Genomic DNA, 17,127 nt, shown 5'->3' on the forward strand with positions numbered 1-17,127 from the left:
TTAAGATCTTTCAAATATTTGTCTTAGAATTCGCATTTATTATCCAGACTACAAGTGCATTGTGAATGAATAATACTACTGGGATTGTAGAGAATTATTTGTCTCGACCAAAAAATAAAGCTGAAAATAAAATATCTGCTTTAGTGAGCAAATTACGCTTGTTTGACCTACTAGTTGAAATAGTTCCAATAGTTCTCTCATAAATACAAGATACAAATACCTTATGTAAAAGAGGACTTTTTATATTGCTCAAATCATAAAATTTTAAAGAAAAAAAAAAAAAAAAAAAAACAAGCAAGACCTGTCCAATAACAGGGCAGATTATGTTTATGTTCAGTTGATCGACTACTTTAAATTCTTATTATGGAAAACAAAAGCGAAAAATGGAAAGATTTTCATTAGGAAGGATGATATGGTTCTGGTAAGAGGAATTTTGCCTAATAAGGATACAGACTTAATCAAGTGATTCTAATTTTTAGAGTTACTTTTTATACTGTACTAATATAAAATTAACAGTGTTTAAATATGGATATTTTAAACACAAAGACTTTTACCTCTACCAAACAATGATTGAACAACTATCATACTACTAGTGGAGTTTGCTCAAAAAACTCCTTCTTAATGCTTGCCTTAAATATCATATATATCAAAAAAAAATTGGCTACAGGCTGTATCTGACATTTAACTTGCAACGAAATTTCTTTTGTGTCTAATCCCCACTGAATTGAATAGTTAAGGATTATGAAATTTATAATTACAATCTTGTAGAGTTTAAGAAATGTTTCAAACTGAGACCACATGGTGGGGGGGATTATCACTTTCAACAATGTGATTTAGCAATCAATTAAATTGCTTATGATAGTAATCTTTATGAAGCTTGGTTTACAAATATTCTAGGTAAACATGTTCATCAAGACTTATGTTGTGTTTATATTTTACAGACCACCCACAACATCCACAATAAGAAACACGGAAGAGCTGAGAGTATAAACTCCAGACTTACATTGTGAACATCTGTAGATGGCTCTCTCTCACTCTCTGTGTATATGTGTGTGCATGCGTGCATGCGCGCATGTGTACACGCATCTGAGGAGAAACCAGAGGCGGATTTAACGGCGGGTGCACCGGGCGCGCGCCCTGGGCCCCGACTTCTGAAGGGCCCCGAAACCCCAACTTTACACTTAACGATATCTTATATAACACGAACCGAATTCGCTTATGCACTATTGGTCTTTGTGTTTACAAGAAATGGCAGTCGGACCGGAATCACCCCAACACGATAGGAATGAAGAGAAGATTCTGAAAATGTATTTATGTTTTTTATATCAGTGAAGGGGAAACACATTTCACCATAATAACGTAAAAACCAACACAATTCCAGTTATCGGTATAATCGCATATGCAATTAGATCGAGTTTACTACTAGTTTATAACAGATTCCACTAGCAGAAACGCAACTTGTTTTTAATTGTTTTTATTGTTTTATGGTAGTAACCCCTAGAAATGTGCTTTAGTAAAATGTGAGGTGTTAATAGTGTATCTCTGCCTTTACGGTGTTGTTTATTCAATTACTACATGCGCGGAGCTTTGTTTATGTGTATCAAGCGTGCCTCCTCATTTTGTAATAGTGCGAGCGATGAATCTGTTTAAGGACAATGCAATTGTCATATTTCCGTGAAATCCTCAAGAGGAGGCAAAGTGTCATTGGAGAGGTTCCTTGTTAAAGTCGCGCAAAAAGAAAGAGTCTACAGATAGCAGTGATTCCGTTAGTGACAGTGGTCCTACCATAAATCCGATTGCTTTACGTATATTAAATTTAAATATTAAAAATATGAAAAGGTATGTATGTATTTTGTATTAATCATTTTTACAGTATATGAATATTTTCGAGTTTTGGAACAAATAAACTGGGTTTCCATGATTTCTTATGGGAAAATTCGCTTTGATATACTAGTGCTTTGGATTACGAGCACGTTTCTGGAACGAATTATGCTCGCAAACCAAGGTACCACTGTATATTGCATATTGTTGAAATTATATTAAGATAAAATTAATTCCTGTTGTTACATCAGCGCCTGGATTAGTTTATGAATAATTTTTGAATTTAATTAATCATTAATTTATTGCACTATAACGAAAAATCTTTTCTCTAGTATTCTAAACATTCAGACTATTATGACATTTCATTGGTAGCCTACCAATGGTAGCTAAAAAAATGAAACGACATCTATCAGGGGCTGAAAAAAGACAAATTAAAAAAAGACGCTAGCAAGTTGCCAACCAACAGAAAGGAGCATTGGACAAATTTATAACTGGTGCTGGCCATTCAAGCCATCATAATTCGAGCAACAATGAAGATGAAGAACAAGGAGCTTCCATCAGCTAACAAAAGGAGTTAGTTCAAGTTGAAAATCAAGGTATAGAAGAAAGCAACAATGATGAAGAAGATGAAAACCAGTTAACCGTCAACAAGGTGAAAAACCAGTAGAAAAAAGTTAGAAGAAAGTCCATTAGAAAATATTGAAATGCAAATGGAAAATATTCCATTCGAAGTTACACTAAAAGATATTGCTCTCTGGCCTAACGTTTTATCTAATGAAATGGTCGAATTTCTAATTTCAAATAAACCAAGAAATATAGGCGATATAACTACACTTAGATTGGTCTATAAACACGGTGATCGCATTTACTACAGAGGCTTGTGTAAAGACCATTTTTACAGAAAAATTTCGAATGGCGAAAAAGAAGAAAGGACGTGGCTAATTTTTTCCGAAACATCCAAATCAATTTATTGTTACCCATGCAAAATGTTTTCGGACTCAATGTCTAAGTTGACTACAAGGTTCCAAAATTGGAAAAATATTGGAATAACTTTGTCCGAGCATGAAATGTCAAAAGAGCACATCGCTTCAATGTGTACATTATACAAGCGCTCCTCTACGTTAAATCGCGTTGATGTTCAAAATCTGCAAATTACATCGCAAAAAGAAAATTATTGGAGAGAGATTCTGCGAAGAATTGTATCCACAATAAAATTCCTCGCAAGTTTGGGCATTGCTTTTAAAGGCCATAACGAGAGTGCAACATCTTCGAGAAAAAGCAATTATTTGACTAGTTTAGAGTATTTGAGCGAATATGATGATTTTTTAAAGTTGCACTTACAAAAGTATGGAAATCAAGGTAGCGGACATGTAAATTACTTATCGCATCAGACGTGTGATGAACTTTTGCAAATAATTGCCGATTATCTTAGGGCACACATTGTGGAGGAAATGAAATGCGCAAAATATTATAGTATTATTTTAGATTCTACACCCGATGTTGCGCATGTGGATAAACTTACTTTTGTAGTGCGCTATTTATCAGAAAATTGGAATGTTAAAGAAAGATTTTTAAAGTTCTTCCTTATAGAAAGACACGATGCGGAGTATCTAGAAGAGACAGTTTTATCTACCTTGCAAAATTTGCCAGTAGATATAAAATATTGCCGTGGACAATCGTACGACAATGCAGCAAATATGTCGGGCAAGTACAATGGTCTGCAAACAAGAATAAGACAACATGCTCCATCAGCAACGTTTATTCTGTGCTCCAGTCATTCACTTAATTTAGTTGGTTATGTTGCTGCAGGGAGTTGTAGTAACGCTTCCAAATATTTTTTATTCGTGCAAAATTTGTTTGTTTTTTTTTTCTCCGCATCAACGTTTCGATGGAACATGTTATGCAATAAATTGGATAAAGGTTCTTATACATTAAAGAAATTGTCAGATACAAGGTGGTCTGCCAGGGCCGATGCAGTTTTAGCGTTAAAATGTGGCTACAAAAATATAAAAGAGGCATTAGATGAGATATGCAATTCCACAAAAGAAAAAAAAAATTGCTGTTATTGAAGCAAAATCATTACTTAAAGAAATGAATGATTATGAAACTGCTGTAATGACAGTCCTATGGAATAAAATTTTGCAAAGAATCGATGCAACGAGTAAATCTTTACAATCTATTGACTGCACAATTGTTAAAGGTGCGTCATTATTAAAAAGTCTAGAAAGTTTTATTAATGAAAACATAAGACATAATTTCAACGAAATCGAATCAGAAGTTAAAGAACTAACAGATAAAACATTTGAAGATGATCGCGAGCGAACACTACAGAAAATCGAAAGGAATTTTTTTTACATAATGTACTCTACGTAATATGCGATCATTTAACAGCAGAACTGAACAGACGCAGAAAAATCTATGAAAATGTTATAAGTAATTTTAGAGTTTTTTTTCCTGTTTACATTGTGTATAGAAGAAAAGAAAAAATGCGTTAATAATTTAATAGAAATGTATAAAGATGACCTTGATTCCAACAATTTTAAAGATGAGTTGGAACAGTTTTTAATCTATTTAGATGAAGAAGACAAGCGATCAATTAATAATATATACAAAAAAGCATTAGATATGAAAGCAACTTTTCCAAATGTGGAAATTTTGAAAATTTTGTTAACCATGCCAATTTCAAACGCATCGGGGGAACGCTCATTTTCTTGTCTAAAAAGAGTAAAAAATTATCTAAGAAAATCAATTTCAGAGGAAAGACTAAATAATATGGCTATTTTATATATAGAGAGCGAGTTACTTAAAATTATTGATTGTGATGAGATAGTTAATAAGTTTGCAAAACGAAAAGCAAGAAAAAAATTTATTTAAATATTTTCACATTTGTAATTTTAATTTCAAGTAAAATTCTATGATTTTTTTTGTTCAAATTCCTAGTTGTTACTCCTATTATACGTATACCATCATTAATTATACTCTTACATATGTTCAACTATTAGTTCAAAACTTTGTGATTATTATTATGCTATTATTAATTATATTATACATATATTATATTCAAATTTTATTGGAAATAAAACATTAATAGTACATAATATTTTTTATTTATTTAAAAAAATAGTTAACATGTATTTTTTTTTAAGGGGCCCAATATTTTCTTCTGCGCCCGGGGCCTCAACCTACCTTAATCCGCCTCTGGGAGAAACCATATTAAGAAGAGATTCCTAGTACCATGATGTACGATGACCATATGATTCGAAAATTTAATGCAATTTAACTGCAACATTAGTAGTAGTAGTAGTGGTGGTGGTGGCATGTGATGCAAGAAAGCAAGTGTATGAGCTTATGCAGCATCAGCCAAAAAAAAAAAAAAAAAAAATCACATCATTCCCTCCAAATGCCTGTCCAGTTCCTCCTTAAATTTATTCAACCTATCAACTTCCACAACGACAGATGGAAGTTTTTCCAGCAATTAACCACCTGCTGGCTAAAGGCAAATTTCCGCACATCTATTCTACATCTGTCCTATCTTAATTTGAATTTATGCACCCTTAGGTTCGTAATCTGAACAAGTGGAAGGATCGCATCAGAATTCAGCGTGCTCAACCCATTCAAGGCCTTATACACCTCAATCAGATCACCGCACAGGTGCCTATTGTCCAGCCACTGCAATTTTCAGAACTTAAGCCTCTCTTGGTAAGTGGATCCCTTCATTCCCCTCACCAATCTTGTTGCCCTTCTCTGTACACGCTCAAGTAAATCTACATCCTTCCTAAAATAAGGCCTCCAGACCTGTACACAGTACTCAAGGCGTGGCCTGACCTTTGTCTTATACAGAGGGACCATCACCTCTTTTTCCCTGCTAGCAAAATTCCTATATATCATTGACAAAACCCCCATGACCTGCCCTGGCAGCCTGTCTGCATTGCTCAGAAAACTTCATATCTGACTGCACAATTACTCCCAGGTCTTTTTCATTTTCTACCACTTTAAGTGTAGTACCACACAGTTGGTACGTTTCTCTGTGGTTACTTCTACCCATATGCAGTACTATGCATTTGTCAAAGTTAAACTTCAGTTGCCACTTCATAGCCTATCTGCCCAAATTATCCAGATCCTGTTGCAGTAGCACACTGCCATTACTGTCATTAATAACACTGCCAACCTTTGTATCATCTACAAACTTCAACATTAAGCCTGATATACCTTTATCAATATCATTGATAAATATACACAACAGTGGACCAAACACCAAACCCTGTGGGACTCCGCTAATAACATTAGTCCACAAAGAGCAGCACCCATTGATTACGACCCTCTGTCTTCTCCCACTTAACCATCCTTTTATCCATTGTAGCAACTTACCCTTAATACAATTCTGCTCCAATTTGTACAATAGTCTTCCATGAGCAACAGTGTCAAAAGCTTTCCTGAAATCCATATATATGATATCAAAATTATTTTTTGCATCCAGTTCCTTTATAACCACATCATAATATCCTATCAAATTTTTCAGACAAGACTTTCCCTTAACAAACCCATGCTGTGTCTGATTCATTGCTGCAGTATTGTCTAGATGATCCTGCAATGCATCTTTAACCAGTGACTGCATTATTTTACCCAGAACAGAAGTTAAACAAACTGGTCTGTAATTACTCGTGTCACGCTTTGTGAATTGGGGATACATTTGCATGTCTCCAGTCCGTGGGAACCTCTCCTGAGTCCAAGGATGCTCTCATAATTATGGCTAAAGGTTTGCTTAGTTGCTTTGCCGCCTCCTTTAATATAACTGGATAGATCCAATCCAACCCAGGTGCTTTTCTTATGCTTAACTTCAACAATTTCTCTTCCACTTTGCTCTCAGGTATTACAAAATCATTAAGTATCCTGCTACAATTTGATAACCTTCTGCCATTTTCAAACCTTAATAATTCCTCATGTGTGAATCTACATTCACACATGAGGAATGCTAGGAGTTTGGTAAATAAATTTGATGAATTTTTGGTATTGCTCAAAGCATCAAAGGCGGATATTGTTGGGATATCAGAGATGTGGTGTCACACAGATATAAGTAATGCAGAACTGGAATTTAGGGAGTACAACGTCTAAAGAAAGGACAGACACGATAGGAAGGGATTAGGGATTATGCTATTAGTTAAGAAACACATAAAATCCAAGGAAGTGAAGCCAGCCGACATCGCTGGACAGTGCAGTGTCGAGTCAGTTTAGTGTGACATAAGCATTGGGAGATCAAAATTGAGAGTAGGAGTGTGCTATAGGCCTAATGACTCTGATGAGTATAATAAGAAACTGTAAGGGAAATAGAGTGGGCCAGTAACATCGGAGAGTCTTATAATGGGGGATTTTAATTTCTTAGATATTGACTGGAATTTGTGGTTTGGTCACTCACACACTAGCAAGGCTTTTGTGGATTTATTGGATGATTGTTTTCTAAATCAGCATGTTTGGGAGGCAACTAGAGGGAACACTACTCTTGAGTTGATTATCAGTAGTGATTCTCCATGCATTAAGAATCTGCAGATACAGGAAACACTAGGTGGCAGTGATCATAGTGTGCTGAAGTGAGATTTACTCAAGGAGGTAACTACCATCAGGGGTAAAGGGAAGGGTTATTGCTTTTGTAAAGGGGACTACGATGGTCTGAGACTTTATTTAAATTCTATACAGTCCGACCAACTGATGATGTTACCAACAGCAAACACAAAATGGGAAGCATTCAAAGAACTTATCTTTGAAGCTACTAGGCTTTACATACCAACTAAGAAATATTGTTCAAGGTTCAGGCCTAAATGGATGTCAGACGAACTAATGAGCATATGGCAGAGAAGAAAAATGCATGTGATACATATAAATTAACATGTGACACAGCAGCCTATGATAGATATAAGTTGATCTGTAACCAAGTTACAAAGGAGGTTACGCTGGCGAAGGCAGATTACAAGAAATCTTTGGCAAGGGATGCAAAGAAAAACAGCAAGGAGTTCTTTACTTATGTAAACTCTAGAAGGAAGGGGATGAATCAGATTGGTCAAATTGATATCGATGGTTCAACTGTTCATGATCCTGCTCAGGTAGCTAACAAACTAAATCAATATTCTGCATCTACATTCACACATGAGGAGTTATTCAGGAAAGGGAATGCCATAGATGAAGTAAACATTGGCAGTGAGCTAGATGATCTTGTAATAATTGAGGGTAAAGTGGAGGAGAAATTGTTGAAGATAAACACAAGAAAGGCACCTTGGGTGGATGGGATCTATCCAGTTATATTAAAGGAGGCACCAAAGGAAGTAAGCAATCCGTTAGCCATAATTATGAGAGCTTCCTTGGACTCAGAGGAGGTACCCACAGACTGGAAATGTGCAAATGTAACCCCAATTCACAAAGGAGGATCAAAGGCTGACACAAGTAATTATAGATGTGTGAGTTTAACTTCTGTTCCAGGAAAATTAATGGAAGCACTGGTTAAAGAAGCACTGCAGGAACATCTTGACAAGAATTCAGTTATAGCTCAGATGCAGCATGGTTTTGTTAAGGGAAGGTCTTGCCTGACCAATTTGATTGGATACTATGATGTAGTCACAAAAGAATTGGATGCAGGGAATAACTTTTATATTATATATTTGGATCTTAGAAAGGCTTTTGATACTGTTGCAAATGAAGACTGCTGCACAAATTGGAGCAGTGTGGCATTAGTGGCAAATTGTTGCTAGGGATAAAGTGATGGTTGAGTGGCAGAAGACAGAGAGTTTTAATTAATGGACACTGCTCATCATGGACTAATGTTATTAGTGGAGTCCCTCAGGGTTCAGTATTGGGTCCATTGCTGATTTCTGTATTTATAAATAATATTGATGATGGTATATCAAGCTTAATGTCCAAGTTTGCAGACGATACAAATGTTGGCAGGGTTGTTAAGGACGCTACTGATGCTATGCTGCTGCAACAGTATCTGGAAAGGTTGAGCAGATGGGCTGAGAGGTGGCAAATGAAGTTTAACATTGACAAATGTAAAGTACTACATATGGGAAACAGCAACCCCAGAGTAACATAGCAACTGTGTGGTACTAATGATCTCCTACTCTTAATATCACTAATGATATTAAGAGTAGGAGACCGGCGGAATTACTTAGCAAGTACAGGTCACTGTTGAAAAAAAGCTGTGAATTAGGGTTGAATTTGAAAGTGTCTGCAATTCTGCCCAGACACGATAGGAGGGAGTATAGGATGAGAGCCTTGTCGATCAATTCGGCCCTGGAGGGATTGTGCAAGGCTCAAGGGTTAGAATTTTTTTCAGCCTGGACTGTACTTGTTAACAGGAGAGATTGCTTTTACAGGGATGGGATACACTTAAATAGAAAGGAAGCAAGAATGTTTGCTGATGCTATCGAGGCAGTGTTAGGTGGGTCGGAAAACTGCTAGACTGGGGAGGGGGATACAAGGATTAATAGATTAACAGTAGCCACTGGCAGAAGTTGAAGTGATTCTTGCACTGCTTCTATTGAAATGAGCAGAAGCCTGAAAAACAAGATGCAGGATATTTCAGAGACTGCTGGGAGTCACTGCGGTACAAGTAAACTCATGGGTTGTGTTAGGGTAGCCAAGAATAGAAACAGGTGCATGTATACCTGCGTGTACACCAATGCTAGGAGTTTGGTAAATAAATTTGATGAATTTGAGGTATTGCTCAAAACATCAAAGGCAGATATTGTTGGGATATCCGAGACGTGGTGTCACACAGATATAAGGAATGCAGAACTGGAATTTGGCGAATACAATGTGTATAGAAAGGATAGACAGGACAGGAGGGGAGGAGGGTTTATGCTGTTAGTTAAGAAACACAAAGTCCAAGGAAGTGAAGCCAGTCGACATCGATGGACAGGGCAGTGTCGAGTCAGTTTGGTGTGACAAAAGCATAGGGAAATCAAAATTGAGAGTAGGAGCGTGCTATAGGCCTAATGACTCTGATGAGTATAATAAGATATTGTACAGGGAAATAGAGTGGGCCAGTAAATCAGAGTCTTATAATGGGGGATTTTAATTTCCCAGATTTTGACTGGAATTTGTGGATTGGTCACTCGCACACTAGCAAGGCTTTTGTGGATTTATTGGATGATTGTTTTCTACATCAGCATGACTGTGAGGCAACAAGAGGGGGCAATAATCTTGATCTGATTATCAGTAGTGATTCTTCATGCATTAAGAATCTGCAGATAAATGAACCACTAGGTGGCAGTGATCACAGTGTGTTGAAGTGGGATTTACTCAAGGAGGTAACTACCATCAGAGGTAAAGGGAAGGGTTTTTGTTTTCGTAAAGGTGACTATGATGGTCTGAGACAGTATTTAAATTCTATACAGTGGGACCAACTGATGATGTTAACAACAGCAAACTCAAAATGGGAAGCATTCAAGGAACTAATCTTGGAGGCTACCAGGCTTTACATACCAACTAAGAACTATTGTTCAAGGTTTAGGCCTAAATGGTTGTCAGATGAACTAATGAGACATGTGGCAGAGAAGAAAAATGCATGGGATACATATTAATGGGTGACATGGAAGCCTATGATAGATATAAGTTGGTCTGTAACCAAGTCACAAAGGAGATTAGGCAGGCAAAGGCAGACTACGAAAAATGCTTGGCAAAGGATGCAAAGAAAAACAGAAAAGAGTTCTTTACCTATTTAAACTCAAGAAGGAAAGGGATGAATCAGATTGGTCCACTGGATATTGATGGTTCAACGGTTGAGGATCCTGCTCAGGTGGCTAACAATCTAAATGAGTATTTTGCATCTATATTCACGCATGAGGAGTTATTCAGGAAGGAGAATGATGTAGGTTAAGTAAACATTGGCAGTGAGCTGGATGATTTTGTAATAACTGAGAGGAAAGTGGAGGAGAGGTTGTTGAGGATAAACACAAAAAAGGCACCTGGGGTGGATGGGATCTATCCAGTTATATTAAAGGAGGCAGCAAAGGAAGTAAGCAAACCCCTAGTCATAATTATGAGAACTTCTTTGGACTCAGGGGAGGTACCCACAGACTGGAGATGTGCAAATGTAACCCCAATTCACAAAGGAGGATCAAAGGTTGACACGAGTAATTATAGACCTGTTAGTTTAACTTCTATTCCAGGTAAATTAATGGAGGCACTGGTTAAAGAAGCAATGCAGGATCATCTAGACAAGAATTCAGTTATAGCTCAGACGCCGCATGGTTTTGTTAAGTGCAGGTCTTGCCTGACCAATTTGATTGGATACTATGATGTAGTCACAAAAGAACTGGATGCAGGGAATAAATTTGATATTATATATTTGGATCTTAGAAAGGCTTTTGATATTGTCGCAAATGGAAGACTGCTGCACAAATTGGAGCAGTGTGGCATTGGAGGCAAACTGCTGCTATGGATAAGGGGATGGTTGAGTGGCAGAAGACAGAGAGTGGTAATCAATGGACACTGCTCAACGTGGACTAATGTTATTAGTGGAGTTCCTCAGGGTTCAGTGTTGGGTCTGTTGTTGTTTTCGGTGTTTATGAATGATACTGATGATGGGATATCAAGTTTAATGTCCAAGTTTGCAGTTGATACAAAGGTTGGCAGGGTTGTTAAGGACACCACTGACGCTATGCTGCTGCAATAGGATCTGGAAAGGGTGAACAGATGGGCTGAGAGGCGGCAAATGAAGTTTAACATTGACAAATGTAAAGTACTACATATGGGAAACAGTAACCCCAGAGCAACGTATCAACTCTGTGGTACTACACTGACAGTGGTGGAGAATGAAAAGGACCTGGGGATAATTGTGCAGGCAGATATGAAGTTCTCTGAACAGTGCAGACGAGCTGCAAGAGTAGCTCATGGTGTCTTGTCAATGATATACAGGAATCTTTCTAGCAGGGATAAGGAGGTGATTATTCCCTTGTATAAGGCAATGGTTAGGCCACATCTTGAGTACTGTATACAGGTCTGGAGGCCTCATTTCAAGAAGGATGTAGAGCTGCTGGCACGGATACAGAGAAGGGCAACAAGATTAGTGCATGGAACAAAGGGTTGCTCTTACGAAGAAAGGCTTACGTTTTGCAAATTACAGAGTCTGGAGACTAGGCATCGGCGAGGTGATCTGATAGAGGTGTATAAGGCTTTGAATGGTTTGAGCATGCTCAATGCCAATGGGATTCTTCATCTTGCTCAGAATAATCAGCTCAGAGGGCATAAATTCAAATTGAAGAAGGACGGATGTCGGATAGATGTGCGGAAATTTGCCTTTGGCCAGCGGGTGGTTGGTTGGTGGAACCGACTTCCATCACTTGTTGTTGAAGTTGATAGCCTAAACAAATTTAAGGCTGAATTGGACAGGTATTTCGAGCGAATGGAGGGGTGAAATGGGAGTGGTGTGTTTTTTTTTTTTTTTTTGGCTGATGCTGAATAAGCTTGCTTTCTTGCATCATATGCCTCTACTAATGCTACTAATGCTAGATTCAAGGCAGAACTTGGCAAACATTTGGAGCGAGTGGATGGGTGAAATAAGGGTGTTTTTTTTTTTTTTTTTGGCTGATGCTATATAAGCTTGCTTTCTTGCATCATGTGCCTTTGGTAATGTTAATGTTACTACACGGACAGTGGGACCTGGGGGTAATTGTGCAGGCACATATGAAGTTCTCTGATCAGTGCAGGCATGCTGCATGAGTAGCTCATGGTGTCTTATCAATGATATACAGGAATTTTTCTAGAAGGGATAGGGAGGTGATTACTCCCTTGTATAAGGCAATGGTCAGGCCGCACCTTGAGTACTGTATACAGGTCTGGAGGCCTCATTTCAAGAAGGATGTAGAGCTGCTGGAACGAGTACAGAGAAGGGCAACAAGGTTAGTGAACGGAACGAAGGGTTGCTCTTACGAAGAAAGGCTTAAGTTTTGCAAATTACGGTGTCTGGAGACTAGGCACTGGCGAAGTGATCTGATACAAGGTGTACAAAGCCTTGAATGGTTTGAGCATGCTCAATGCTGATGGGATACTGCCTCTTGCTCAGAATAATCACCTGAGAGGGCATAAATTCAAATTGAGGAAAGACAGATGTAGGATGGATGTGCGGAAATTTGCCTTTAGCCAGCGGGTAGTTGGTTGGTGGAACAGACTTCCATCCCTTGTTGTGGAAGTTGATAGCCTAAATAAATTTAAGGCTCAGCTGGACAGGTATTTCGAACGAACGGAGGGGTGAAGTGGAAGGGTTTTTTTTTTTTTTTGGCCGATGCTGCATAAGCTTGCTTTCTTGCATCATATTCCTCTACTAATGCTAATGCTATGAACTGTTTTGCAGTAGCTTATCTTGATTACTATCATTAACCTGCCAATCCATGTATCAATATCACTAATAAATATCGAAAAAAACACTGTGCTCACCACTGAACCCTGAGATTCCACTAATAACATTATTCCACAAAAAGTAGTGAGCACTGGTAACCACTCTTCTCCCACTCAGCCAGCCCTTTATCCATAGCAGGAACATTCCCTTAATGTCATTCAACTTGTACAGCAGTCTTTTATATGCAACAGTACCAAAAGCTTTCCTGAAATACAAGTATATGATATCAAAATTATTTTTTGCATTTGCTTCATTTGTTACTGCATCGTTGGTGAGTCTGCTGATGATTCTAGTGGGAGCGAAACTACTTCAAAGCTGCTGTGGACTTTTTTTTTTTATTTATTGATTGGAAATTGCTTCTGTATAACTTTTGATTTAAATTGAGTAGTATAGTGTTTTCTGTGATTTCTTGATTAATTTGGTGCATTTATTCTCTACTTGGCCTTGTAATTCCATAGAAAAACACAGTCGATTTCTGCTGGCATTGTATCAAAAGTAGCATTCGAATCTGCTGACACTGTTTTCGTATCGATATAGCAGATACTGGAAGTTTCTACATAACTTGTTGCAGTGCAATCAGTAACAGCAGAGGATTATAAATTATAAATTAGAGACTACCTATGTATTTTAATAATTTAACCATAATAATGTCACGTAGATCATAATGTATGACAGTAATATTCATAGAGCCTTTAGAATCAGTGATTTGGCATATATAACTAGCCCGAGAGTTTGAACTACATGGGTAGCAATAGATAGTTAAATTTATTTTCTATTATAATTACTTAGATTTTACAAACATAACATTATAACTTAATACATATAACTTAACTCAGTATTAAATTCATATAAAGTAACCCAGTAAAAGATAAAACTTGATACTGAAAAATATATACATATAAAAGGTGTCTGAAAAATATTGGTACCAACATTTAGGGGAGGTAGGTAACATCGAAAGGAATGTGAATCACATAGGAACCCATAACCGGAAACAACACCGTAAGTCAGTACACAGTGCTGTTCATCAGTTCGCGAGAGGGAATATTTCTGGTTTACTCATTCAAGCAGTAGTTGCCACACGAAGAGCATGCATCGATATACTAACTGTGAGCTGGCAGACATGTACCTAGTGTATGGATTAGTAGAGGACAATGGACGAGCCACTCAATGAATTTAGAGAGAACGCTTCCCAGACAGACATGTATCGGACCACCATTTGTTTGCACGTGTGCATCAAAATTTGTGTGATTACGGGTCATTTAGAGGTAACAGGAGTAGTGCGGGCAGACCACGCTAGACACGAACTCGAGCCATGGAAGAAAGTCTGTTGAATGCCGTCCAGAATAACTACCAGCACACGTGCCATTGCCTCTGCCTTAGGAGTGTCTCGTTGCAGTATACAGCGTGTCTGGCACGATGATTCCTTACACCCCTTTCTTCTCCAAAGGGTTCAGTTACTCTTCCTCCAAGATCATCCTGCACATGTGGCTTTTGCGCAGTGGTTTCTCCAAGAAAGTGTTCAAGACTTTAATTTCCCAGCCTATGTTTTGTTCACCGATGAGGCTTATTTCACTCGGGAAGGCTTATTCAATCAGCACAATGCTCATGTGTGGGCTCATAACAACCCACACGGTGTTCGCCCCCATGCGGCACAACATTGCTTCCCAATAAATGTGTGGGCAGGTATGGTCGGTGACTACTTAGTCGACCCATACCTGTTACCATCCCGCATGAACTCCACTAAATATCGGATCTTCCTTGAACAAGTTCTACCAGGGTTACTTGACGATGTTCCAGCAAATGTGAAACGCAACATTTGGTTTCAACATGACGGGGTACCTGCCCATTATGGATGGTGTGTTCGTGATAATTTGAACAGGCGTTTTGGGCATTGATGGATTGGCCATGGTGGACCCTTTGCCTCACCTGATTTATCGACCTCACCTGATTTATCGAGCCTTGATTTCTTTCTGCGGGGGCCCTCAAATCTATCATGTATGAATCGCCTGTGGAGACAGAAATGGATCTCTTGGCGAGACTCGTCTGCGCTGCTGCTACTGTCAAAGAAACTCCAGGTGTGGTCGACCGTGTCCACCAATCCATGCTGCGTCGGTGTCACGCATGCATTGTGTCTCAGGGTGGAACCTTCGAGCATCTGTTGTAACATCATGAAATGCATCTATCTCGCTACATTGTTAATATTATGTCAAATAAATGTTTGCCACTAACTGCTGTCTTGTGTCATTTCTGCTTCTTGTGACTCTGCTACTACTTTCCCGTGACGTTTCTGGTTATGGGTTTCTATGCGATTTACATTCCTTTAGATGTTACCTACCTCCCCTAAACGTTTGTACCAATATTTTTGAGACACCCTGTATAGTGTTATTACTGCATTGGGATATAGATGTAGTGTTATATTTTTAACTGTATTGAAAGTGAATCGAAATCTGCCTTAGAGCAGCAAAGCAAAAGGCTCAAGGAAGCGGGAGTGCTGTAGCTCAGAGAACTGAGGGGGGGGAGGATTGTCCTCTGGATCACAGCCTTTTGAAATGTAGAGCTTGTTTGATGTTTATGGACCTATCAGGAATGGGACGTGATATTGTCTTTGTGTGTGCACAATGAAAGGAGTGTGAGGAAATTAGATGCCAACTCAGCATTGTTATGGGCCTTTCTAAGAGCTGGAAGAACAGGATAGATGCCCTTGAAGCATTTAAATTGAGGGCCCATCAATTTAAATGAGGAGGAGAGGAGTGACTTAGCCCAACCAAATATTGAGATATTTGGAGGGACTGAGCTGTCAGTCTGAGTTAATACTGAGCATAACCATTGGGTAACTTAAGCATATGCAGGTGAATTATGTAAGTCACCCACAGTACTTTTTGCAGTACTTAGTAAGTACTGCAAAACGTTTCTTAGCTTCTTGATATCATACTTTCTGCTCTATCTTTTCTCTCTTTTCCATTGAAGGCTTTCCTTAGAGAAGGCAGAATGGTTACCATGACAGTTAGGACAACTTTGCATTTCAGTGTTACAGTTTGTGTGCATGCTCTTTTCATCTGCAGGTAGCACAAGTGGTTACACCTCTGCAGATAGCTTGGGAATGACCAAATAAATTTTTGGCACTTAAAGCACGGGGCTGGATTCGGAATGTATGGTCTTACTTGGCATCTGAGATAACCAGCTTTTATGATAGTAGGTAGATTTGGTGTTTGAATGTTAGTATCACTGTCTGGGTAGAGACAGGCTCTCCATCTTTTTTGATGACAATTCTTTTGGCACGTACCACGTTTTGATTTCTTAATTTATGCAAAAGTTCATCCTACAATACGTTTAATAGATCCCATTCTGATATTTCCTATTTAGATGAGTTTAGGGTAGAATGTGGGGTAACTTTTGTGGGACTTCCACCAAAGGTAGATACTTTCAATAGCCTCTCAGCATGTCTATGTTCGGTCATTTCAAGTAATAAATCTCTGGATCTTAATCATCGAACCATTTTTGGAGGGCCAGCCACATTTTCGAGACATTTCTGTATCAAAAATGGGGAAAGCTTACTCAATGGTTGGTCTGTGGAGAAGTGTAGTATAAAAAAAAAGAGGAGTGGTATTATCCATTCCTTCTTTTTTTGTCTCTTAGCATTGGATATATTTATGTCGTCATGATCTGGATTATGTTTGTCTGGATCAAAAGATCCACAAAAGGACTGTTTATTTTTGTCTATCGTTGCTATTTTTAGACCTAGGAGGATGGCTTTCGTCTCCCAGATTTCCAGCCCCGCAACATGGAGGCAGGAGCAGTGCCACCAGCGACCAAGCGATAAAGTAAGGTTATTTGTTAGTGCATTACTAAGTTAGTCCTATGTACAAGAAGAAAGGTGTCTTTCCTTTCTGTTAGGTATGTTTACTTCTTTACTTTAGAAG

At 38.3% G+C, this 17,127-nt stretch overlaps 1 protein-coding gene across 4 annotated transcripts in view; it reads right to left on the bottom strand.

Moving 5' to 3' along the window:
• Myo61F (unconventional myosin 61F) overlaps positions 1 to 17,127 on the bottom strand; it is a 748,935-nt gene that overhangs the window by 351,061 nt on the left and 380,747 nt on the right. The gene's annotated exons all lie outside the window — the stretch shown is intronic.

The sequence above is a fragment of the Mastigoproctus giganteus genome, chromosome 5, assembly GCF_048544385.1.
Source record: "Mastigoproctus giganteus isolate SK-2022 chromosome 5, ASM4854438v1, whole genome shotgun sequence".
In the NCBI taxonomy this organism is placed as follows: Eukaryota; Metazoa; Arthropoda; class Arachnida; order Uropygi; family Thelyphonidae; genus Mastigoproctus; species Mastigoproctus giganteus.